The following is an 8,056-nucleotide window of genomic DNA, read 5'->3' as shown; positions in this document are numbered from 1 at the left end:
TAGATTACCTAACCACTGCCTCGATGATTTTAACAAATTGAAAATCTTCATCGTGGAACAAAACACGATCTGGAGCGATTTACAGAGAGTGAAGCGGGAGGGATTTTGGATAAAAGAACTCCGTGTTTTACACCCACACGGAGTTAACAAAAAACATTAAGTTCTTCCTATTTTGTATAGTTTCTTATAACACTATTTGTAAATATTTTTTATTTTTATAGTTCAGTATTCAAGATCAACACACAACGTATGTCTATAGCACAATGTTCAAGATCTTTGTTACAGTCGGTAAAACAAAATTATACGTCACAGGTATTCACCTGATTAGGTAGTGAGTTGTGTTCACAGACCATTTACTCTCATACACACTCAGTTTATTTAAGGCACTGAAGAAGGTCATTTGTTGACTGAAAATTGTGCCCATTATATACTTTATTATAGTGTGTTAACATCTTTATCGGTATATATATAGGAACATTTTAAACTTAAAATTAATTGTATACAAGAAGTACTTAAATCTATAATTATCGAAGTGGAAAACCAAATCAATTTCAACAGGTTTTACCATGTGCATTTCAAGTAATGAAGCATAATTTTATAACTAGATGGTAGATTTGTTTTGTATATCATTCGATTCTCCAAACCTGTTGCAGTTGTCAAAATAGAATAACGATTACAATTTATTGTATTTGGTGGCAACACGCATGTTGACATTTTAGGTTTGGTCAAAAAATAATAACATGTGTTAATGCAATAGAAAAAAGCATTTAAGTGCGACCTAAAAACTTTAAAATACATGCATCTAACAAATGAAGCATGTAAAAAGCATGTAAGCTGCTGCAAATAAAAGCTAACCCTTCTTATATAAACGTCATTCTTCAACAAGACATTCATACCTTCCTCTTAGCCAGACAAGTTCTGTTCAGGTTTATAAAGAACTTAACGTTATGAAGATATCGTATATTATCTTACTACTTGCTGTTATTTCAGTCATCTGCCTGACAACTGTTGGTGAGTATACCATACATTTTATATTAACAAAAATCAACTTCTTACAATTGCAGAAGAAAGAATTCCGATTCTTAAAATATTTGGCTTGAATCGCATAAACAGTGATATCGACTAAACTCAACATTTTTTGGACTGTACAAATGAACTAAAGCTTTGCTCAGATAAGGCAGATGTTCAGTTACATGTAACACAGGTTAAAATCTTGAAACTGATCAATATGAAGGGATTTCAAAGAATGTTTGGCTTACAGAGGTTACCGGTCTATTTAATTAACAGTCTTTGTAAGAATCATGCAAATTCTGTATAATGTGATACACCTAAAAAAGGCTACATATTTTAATTTTTGTTATTCAGTTACTTTATACATGTTGGTGTATATGATGAAATGTATAATTATTCATTCCTATCTTTCTGCTCCAAGGAGATAATCCTTGTGGAAATTCCAACAGTTTGTATTTTATCATAATGCCACTTATTGAGTTATTTCCCTTAATTTTGATTTTTTGATACTCCTATGAACAAGGATTATTTCAAAACTGCATGTTACTTTCTGTTTATTATGACATTTTTAACAAAATATCGAAAATAAAAATATGTAGACTTTCCAACCATGTATCACATTTTGCAAGATTATTAGCTGGAGTGATACTTTAATTTCGGTAAATTAAGACAAGTTTTTTCCTGTACTGTAACAACCAAGCTCCTCTGACGTTCCGAATACACTCTAGACTCTGCTACCAGCCCTCTCGGAAAATGCAAGAAATTTGAAGGCGGGAAAATATGAATGATTTTACGCAACGTTTTCCGATTGCCAAATGATAGAGAACTTCGAAGGGCCTGTCTGCAGCGGTTAGTAAAATGCAAGAAATTTGAAGGCGGGAAAATGTGAATGATTTTACGCAACGTTTTCCGATTGCCAAATGATAGAGAACTTCGAAGGGCCTGTCTGCAGCGGTTAGTAAAATGCAAGAAATTTGAAGGCGGGAAAATGTGAATGATTTTACGCAACGTTTTCCGATTGCCAAATGATAGAGAACTTCGAAGGGCCTGTCTGCAGCGGTTAGTAAAATGCAAGAAATTTGAAGGCGGGAAAATGTGAATGATTTTACGCAACGTTTTCCGATTGCCAAATGATAGAGAACTTCGAAGGGCCTGTCTGCAGCGGTTAGTAAAATGCAAGAAATTTGAAGGCGGGAAAATGTGAATGATTTTACGCAACGTTTTCCGATTGCCAAATGATAGAGAACTTCGAAGGGCCTGTCTGCAGCGGTTAGTAAAATGCAAGAAATTTGAAGGCGGGAAAATGTGAATGATTTTACGCAACGTTTTCCTATTGCCAAATGATAGAGAACTTCGAAGGGCCTGTCTGCAGCGGTTAGTAAAATGCAAGAAATTTGAAGGCGGGAAAATGTGAATGATTTTACGCAACGTTTTCCGATTGCCAAATGATAGAGAACTTCGAAGGGCCTGTCTGCAGCGGTTAGTAAAATGCAAGAAATTTGAAGGCGGGAAAATGTGAATGATTTTACGCAACGTTTTCCGATTGCCAAATGATAGAGAACTTCGAAGGGCCTGTCTGCAGCGGTTAGTAAAATGCAAGAAATTTGAAGGCGGGAAAATGTGAATGATTTTACGCAACGTTTTCCGATTGCCAAATGATAGAGAACTTCGAAGGGCCTGTCTGCAGCGGTTAGTAAAATGCAAGAAATTTGAAGGCGGGAAAATGTGAATGATTTTACGCAACGTTTTCCTATTGCCAAATGATAGAGAACTTCGAAAGGCCTGTCTGCAGCGGTTAGTAAAATGCAAGAAATTTGAAGGCGGGAAAATGTGAATGATTTTACGCAACGTTTTCCGATTGCCAAATGATAGAGAACTTCGAAGGGCCTGTCTGCAGCGGTTAGTAAAATGCAAGAAATTTGAAGGCGGGAAAATGTGAATGATTTTACGCAACGTTTTCCTATTGCCAAATGATAGAGAACTTCGAAGGGCCTGTCTGCAGCGGTTAGTAAAATGCAAGAAATTTGAAGGCGGGAAAATGTGAATGATTTTACGCAACGTTTTCCGATTGCCAAATGATAGAGAACTTCGAAGGGCCTGTCTGCAGCAGTTAGTAAACAAGGAAATGAACGACTGCGTCGCTGCGTGGAACGTGTACAATAACAGATTAAGACTGTTAGAAATATAAGTACGTTCTTTTTTTCTTTTCAGATGCATCAAGCAGTTCTAAAAAGTATAAAGTAAGTGAAATCCTACTTTATTATTTGTCAAAAATTCATTTTAGTAATCTTATCTATTCTTCTTATAATTTTGTTTTTGTGTTTTGCAGGTATCAGTAAATCTATATATTTAAAACTCCGATCGGAAGATAAATTCATCTTAATCCAAACAGCAATGACCGTACGAAACCAGTAAATGTAAAACGCACTAGAATTATGATGAAGAAATATATATGTACGCTTCCGTGACGAAATAAGAAAAAAAATCTTTTCTACTTCTACTTCTTTCATATGGCTGTCAAATGATGTACAATACTATTGACAGCTTGAAAGAGTGGTGACATGTAATTAGAAGGCAAGGCGAAAAATCATTCACTTTTTAAAGTATTTTCGGAGGGTAAATTGAGGTTCCGATTCAAATTTTATCAAAATATCACTGGGTTTTATTTAAGAAAATATGAAAATATGATTAAAAAATGACGTCATACTTGCTAGAGCGTATTTTATTAAGGTACATTTGGGGACTGTTTTTAACTGAAACAATGACGGTCAATCGGCTCATAGAAGCATTTATCCATACAATACATATATTATTCTAACTAAGAAAGAAATGTTTACCCAGAGACATACAGGTTTCTTTCGTTTATGATCAATTTCTGGTGAAGACAGCCCAACGAAGACAGCGGCACATGACCCTGTCGTCACTGGCAAAGCCATCCAATCAAAATCAAGGTACAAAAGTCAATATTCGCCAAAAAAAGTACATTGTAGAACCATATTTCAGAAAAAAATATTCCATGACCTTCTCATATTGAACAACGTCATTGCGTCTGTTGTATTATTCTTAGAAATTATACAATAATTAGTTTTACTCAGGATTTTATTTTAAGGTATTTATTTTTGTCTGACATGACACACATTTTCAAAAGGGTGCATTTATTTGCTCCATTTTTCAACGTCATTCATTCATATAGTTTTAGTAATTTTAAACGAAAAAAAATAGGTTCTTGTACTCGTGAATAGTGACGATCTTGGATATCTTCCACTCGTGTGAAAATTCGAGTCTTTTCGGAATTTCTCACACCCGTGGAAGATATCCCCGATCTTCACTACTCACACGTTTAAGAACCTAATAATGTTGACAATTTACCAGCAAAAATCAATCTTACACGTATCAGCAATTAAGAAGGGGAGACCTAGGGTAAGGGAAACACATCTTGAAATCAGTGATATGTTTCTTAGATGCTTACATGATATTCATGTTAAATGGTTTACACAAACGTAGGATTGATTTGTAAGAGTTTGCCCCTTACCCTAGGTCTACCTCCTAAACTTATAGTAAACATGCTTAAAGACAACGTCGTGTGCGGGTTTCTCATAATGACTTGATGATAGGTCATTCCTGGTAATCAGTTTTATGTATACAATGTCCTCAGTAGATCACTCGACCTGTATAGTAAGCGCAAAACATGGGAAAAATGGCGTGATTTGTTGACACGAGTAATACTATCATAGATAATCACTTATTTTAAACGGAGACTTCATTCCAAGTATTGTCCATGGTATAATTTCTCGGTGCAGGATATGGCTAACAACTTCTATATTTTTGGTTTTGAGTAATTCCTTTATACAATTTATTTTTGGGTCTAGATCTTCCTATGTATTATAGTTCTTGATGTGAGGTATCATTTTCACGTACACCATAGTGCAATTTTTAATATTAGTAATATGAGTTAAGCAAAGCTTACAACAGAGCATAGCAATTATGTGTTTTCTCGTACGTTTGTTAAGTCATTAAAAGAGGGACGATAGATAAATTGGGCAAGATAAGATAGCTTAACGATTGTTTATTAAAAAAAAATGATCAAGCATACAGGGTCAAGATATTGTAAAACATTTTTTGTTTGTATTTTTTCATTGTTCATTAACTGTATAATTTAAATTTCAAAACAATCTAAAGCTACTTTCACTTTGGATTCACTTCCCTGACCCTTTGGTTGAAACTTCGGTTGGCTGGACGCGCATGCGATGCTCGGTATGACTAATATATTTGTATTTATTTGTTTTATAATTTCATGGCAGAAGGTTTCTTCTATAGCGGAAGACGCACACACATGCAAGCACGTACACACGCACACACACACACACACACACACAATGTTGCATACTAGGATTGCAAAAAAGTGTCACGCGTTGTTGTACTCAGTGCCGGAACAAAACAAATAGACTGATATTTATGTAATGAATGTAGCATGTATTCGTGTATTTATGTATTTGTTATGATTTTTCCTTCAGAAAAAATACTATAAAAAAAAATACAAGTACAAGTACAAGAAAGGAAGTAGCAGTAGTAGCAGCAGTAGTGGCAGGAAAGGCTACTACAAAGGCGGGAGATATAGCAAGGGAGGCTACTACCAAGGCGGGAAATATTACAAAGGTGGCTGCATTACTTGCTGAGTCAGTTATCCTAATCACTGCTGCTTACAATATTTGTATGCAGCATACACACATATGTACTTGAAATAAAAGATAATATATCAATAGAAATTATTTTACCTTCCTTGGAAAAGACGAACTATACCATATTCTCAAACAGTAAAAAGAAAGAAAACAGTTATCGATTTAGTAGAGTCTTAATAAAAATCAGACAGGAGGTGATTCATGCATGTCCAAAACCCACCGAACTCAGTTTTACTTCTTGTTCAGAAACCCTTATAGATCACATAACCAGTCTTAGTTTTTCATTTGACGGTTGTGCTATTGAGAGGAAATTCATATAGATTGTACATGAAATTAGCATTTTGCAAGTCTTATCGTTATGGGTTGATTTTGTTGATTTTAGTAGGTTAAAGTGTAGATTTCTCAAAAGTACAGATCTAAATACAGAAAGGACCATCGTCACTTAAAAATATGGCATATGTAGACCCCCCAAAAAAAAACATCGCCTGATCCATGGATTTTTCTACATCATTAATCACCTTACCATAGGTAGTGTCTGAAGTTTTTTGGACTGATACTAAAACAAAATAAACAAAAACAAAAATAAATAAAATTAAAAAGTAATAACTATATTGGTGGTTTAACAATAAGAAATCAATACCGATAAGTTGGTTGTACTAATATTCAATATCTAAAATGACCTTTGCTGAACATCTTGGTTTGAAAAACAAAATATAGAAAGGTCTGAAAAATTCCCAACTATGTTAGAACTGTCAAAAACTATCCTACATAATAACATCTAAATGAACTGTTCCGCCGTACTAACATACATCGTGTACTAAGTTACAGCCCTAGATTAATCCTACGAGGAGGTATGACCCGGCCAGCGAAAGTTATATTTTATAGCCTAGCTGGCCGAGTATTCTAGGGCGCTGGACTTTGTGCAGGCCGTGTTGTCATAGATGTCACAGCGGTACGAGTTCAAGTCTCGCGGAGGGAACGACAAAAAATTTGCATCGCAAATTTGACAGTTCTAACATTGTTGGGAATTTTTCAGACCTTTCTATACGTTTACATATCTTCCCTGTATCAATTTGATCCGATGGAGCAGTGTAGCAAATAGAGTCGTCACATTCGGAGACGTTTGTATATAAAAATCGAATTAAATTTCACCTTGACATGTACCATTAACTAAAAAGTAACAGTAAAACATGTATGTAAATTTACAAGAAATTTACTATCAAGTAAAGAAAGACCAGATACTATTTTTATAGGGTTAATTTTAAGAACTAAATGATAAATGTAAGTTTATAGTAAATACAGATAAAATACTGCAAACATTAAAAGGTCCCTATTTTTAGGGATAACATTAACTTGCTGATTCATATAATAATTCATGCTGACAAAAAAAAAAAAAAAACAAAAAAAAAATATCGCCTGATTTATGGATTTTTCTACATCATTAATCACCTTACCATAGGTAGTGTCTGAAGTTTTTTGGACTGATACTTAAACAAAATAAACAAAACAAAAATAAATAAAATAAAAAAGTAATAACTATATAAAAATGGATAGCACTACCATAAGTTAATATATTGGCCAATGTTGTTTAAAGGACATACTTTACCTTCAAAGCAAGTGTTAATGTATGAAATGAATTAGTGAAATAAATATGCGTATCTACTGAAACAATATTAAAGAATTGGAATACAAATAATACACGGTACCAATGCTATATCGTACATGTCGGAATGCTGTATATGTTTCAAGGAGTAACTTTCAACAGCTGCATTATAATCAAACACGTCAGGAAATATGAGATCAAAAATAATATGCACATGTTGCTGTGAACTGGTCGAGCGACGGACGTAAGTGATAACACTATATTCCGTCTACGTACATGTATCTTCCTTTCGTCTTTACTCACTCTCATCTGCTTTCCACATAGAGCCAAATTATTTATTGTACATTAAAACTCTTGCAGTGTTAACATAATTACATAATTAACGTTCGAACCATAGTTTCGCATACCTTCCATGGCAATTATCTTGCGTTTAAATTGCAAAATATTGGTAGTGCTATCCATCATGCAGTTACCCCGTGCAGGTCCGGGTGTTAAAAGAATAGGCCTGCAGCAGCGCTAAGCTTGTCGTATAAGGCGACTAAATAGTGCTCAGAAACCTAGCCGGGGGCTAGGGCGCTCTGCCCACAGAGAAACTGGGATGTGTGCCCCAGGTGGTGGAATGGGGTACCCCTGGCGTGTTACATGCTGGGGTTGTCAGGCTATAATACGGAAAACCTGACCGCAAACCATAGTGGTGCACCGTGTTGGGAAAGATGCCACGTTCCTCGCACGTTAAAGAACCTTGCTGTGGTATTCGATAGGA

The 8,056-nt window shown here is 34.9% G+C and overlaps 1 long non-coding RNA gene across 1 annotated transcript; it reads left to right on the top strand.

Annotated features, from left to right (window-relative positions):
- The first annotated feature begins 881 nt into the window (after window positions 1-881).
- LOC148597028 (uncharacterized) lies at window positions 882-5,777 on the top strand. Its single transcript, XR_015919192.1, has 3 exons — window positions 882-1,011; window positions 3,223-3,251; window positions 5,526-5,777. It is a non-coding gene; the product is annotated as an uncharacterized LOC148597028 (long non-coding RNA).
- Window positions 5,778-8,056: the final 2,279 nt, after the last annotated feature.

This window comes from Perna viridis, chromosome 15 (genome assembly GCF_037379345.1).
Source record: "Perna viridis isolate PV_CMFRI_1.1 ecotype Kerala chromosome 15, ASM3737934v1, whole genome shotgun sequence".
NCBI classification, from domain to species: domain Eukaryota; kingdom Metazoa; phylum Mollusca; class Bivalvia; order Mytilida; family Mytilidae; genus Perna; species Perna viridis.
Note: the sequence above shows the minus strand (reverse complement) of the source record. Positions and strands in the feature narration are given on the sequence as shown.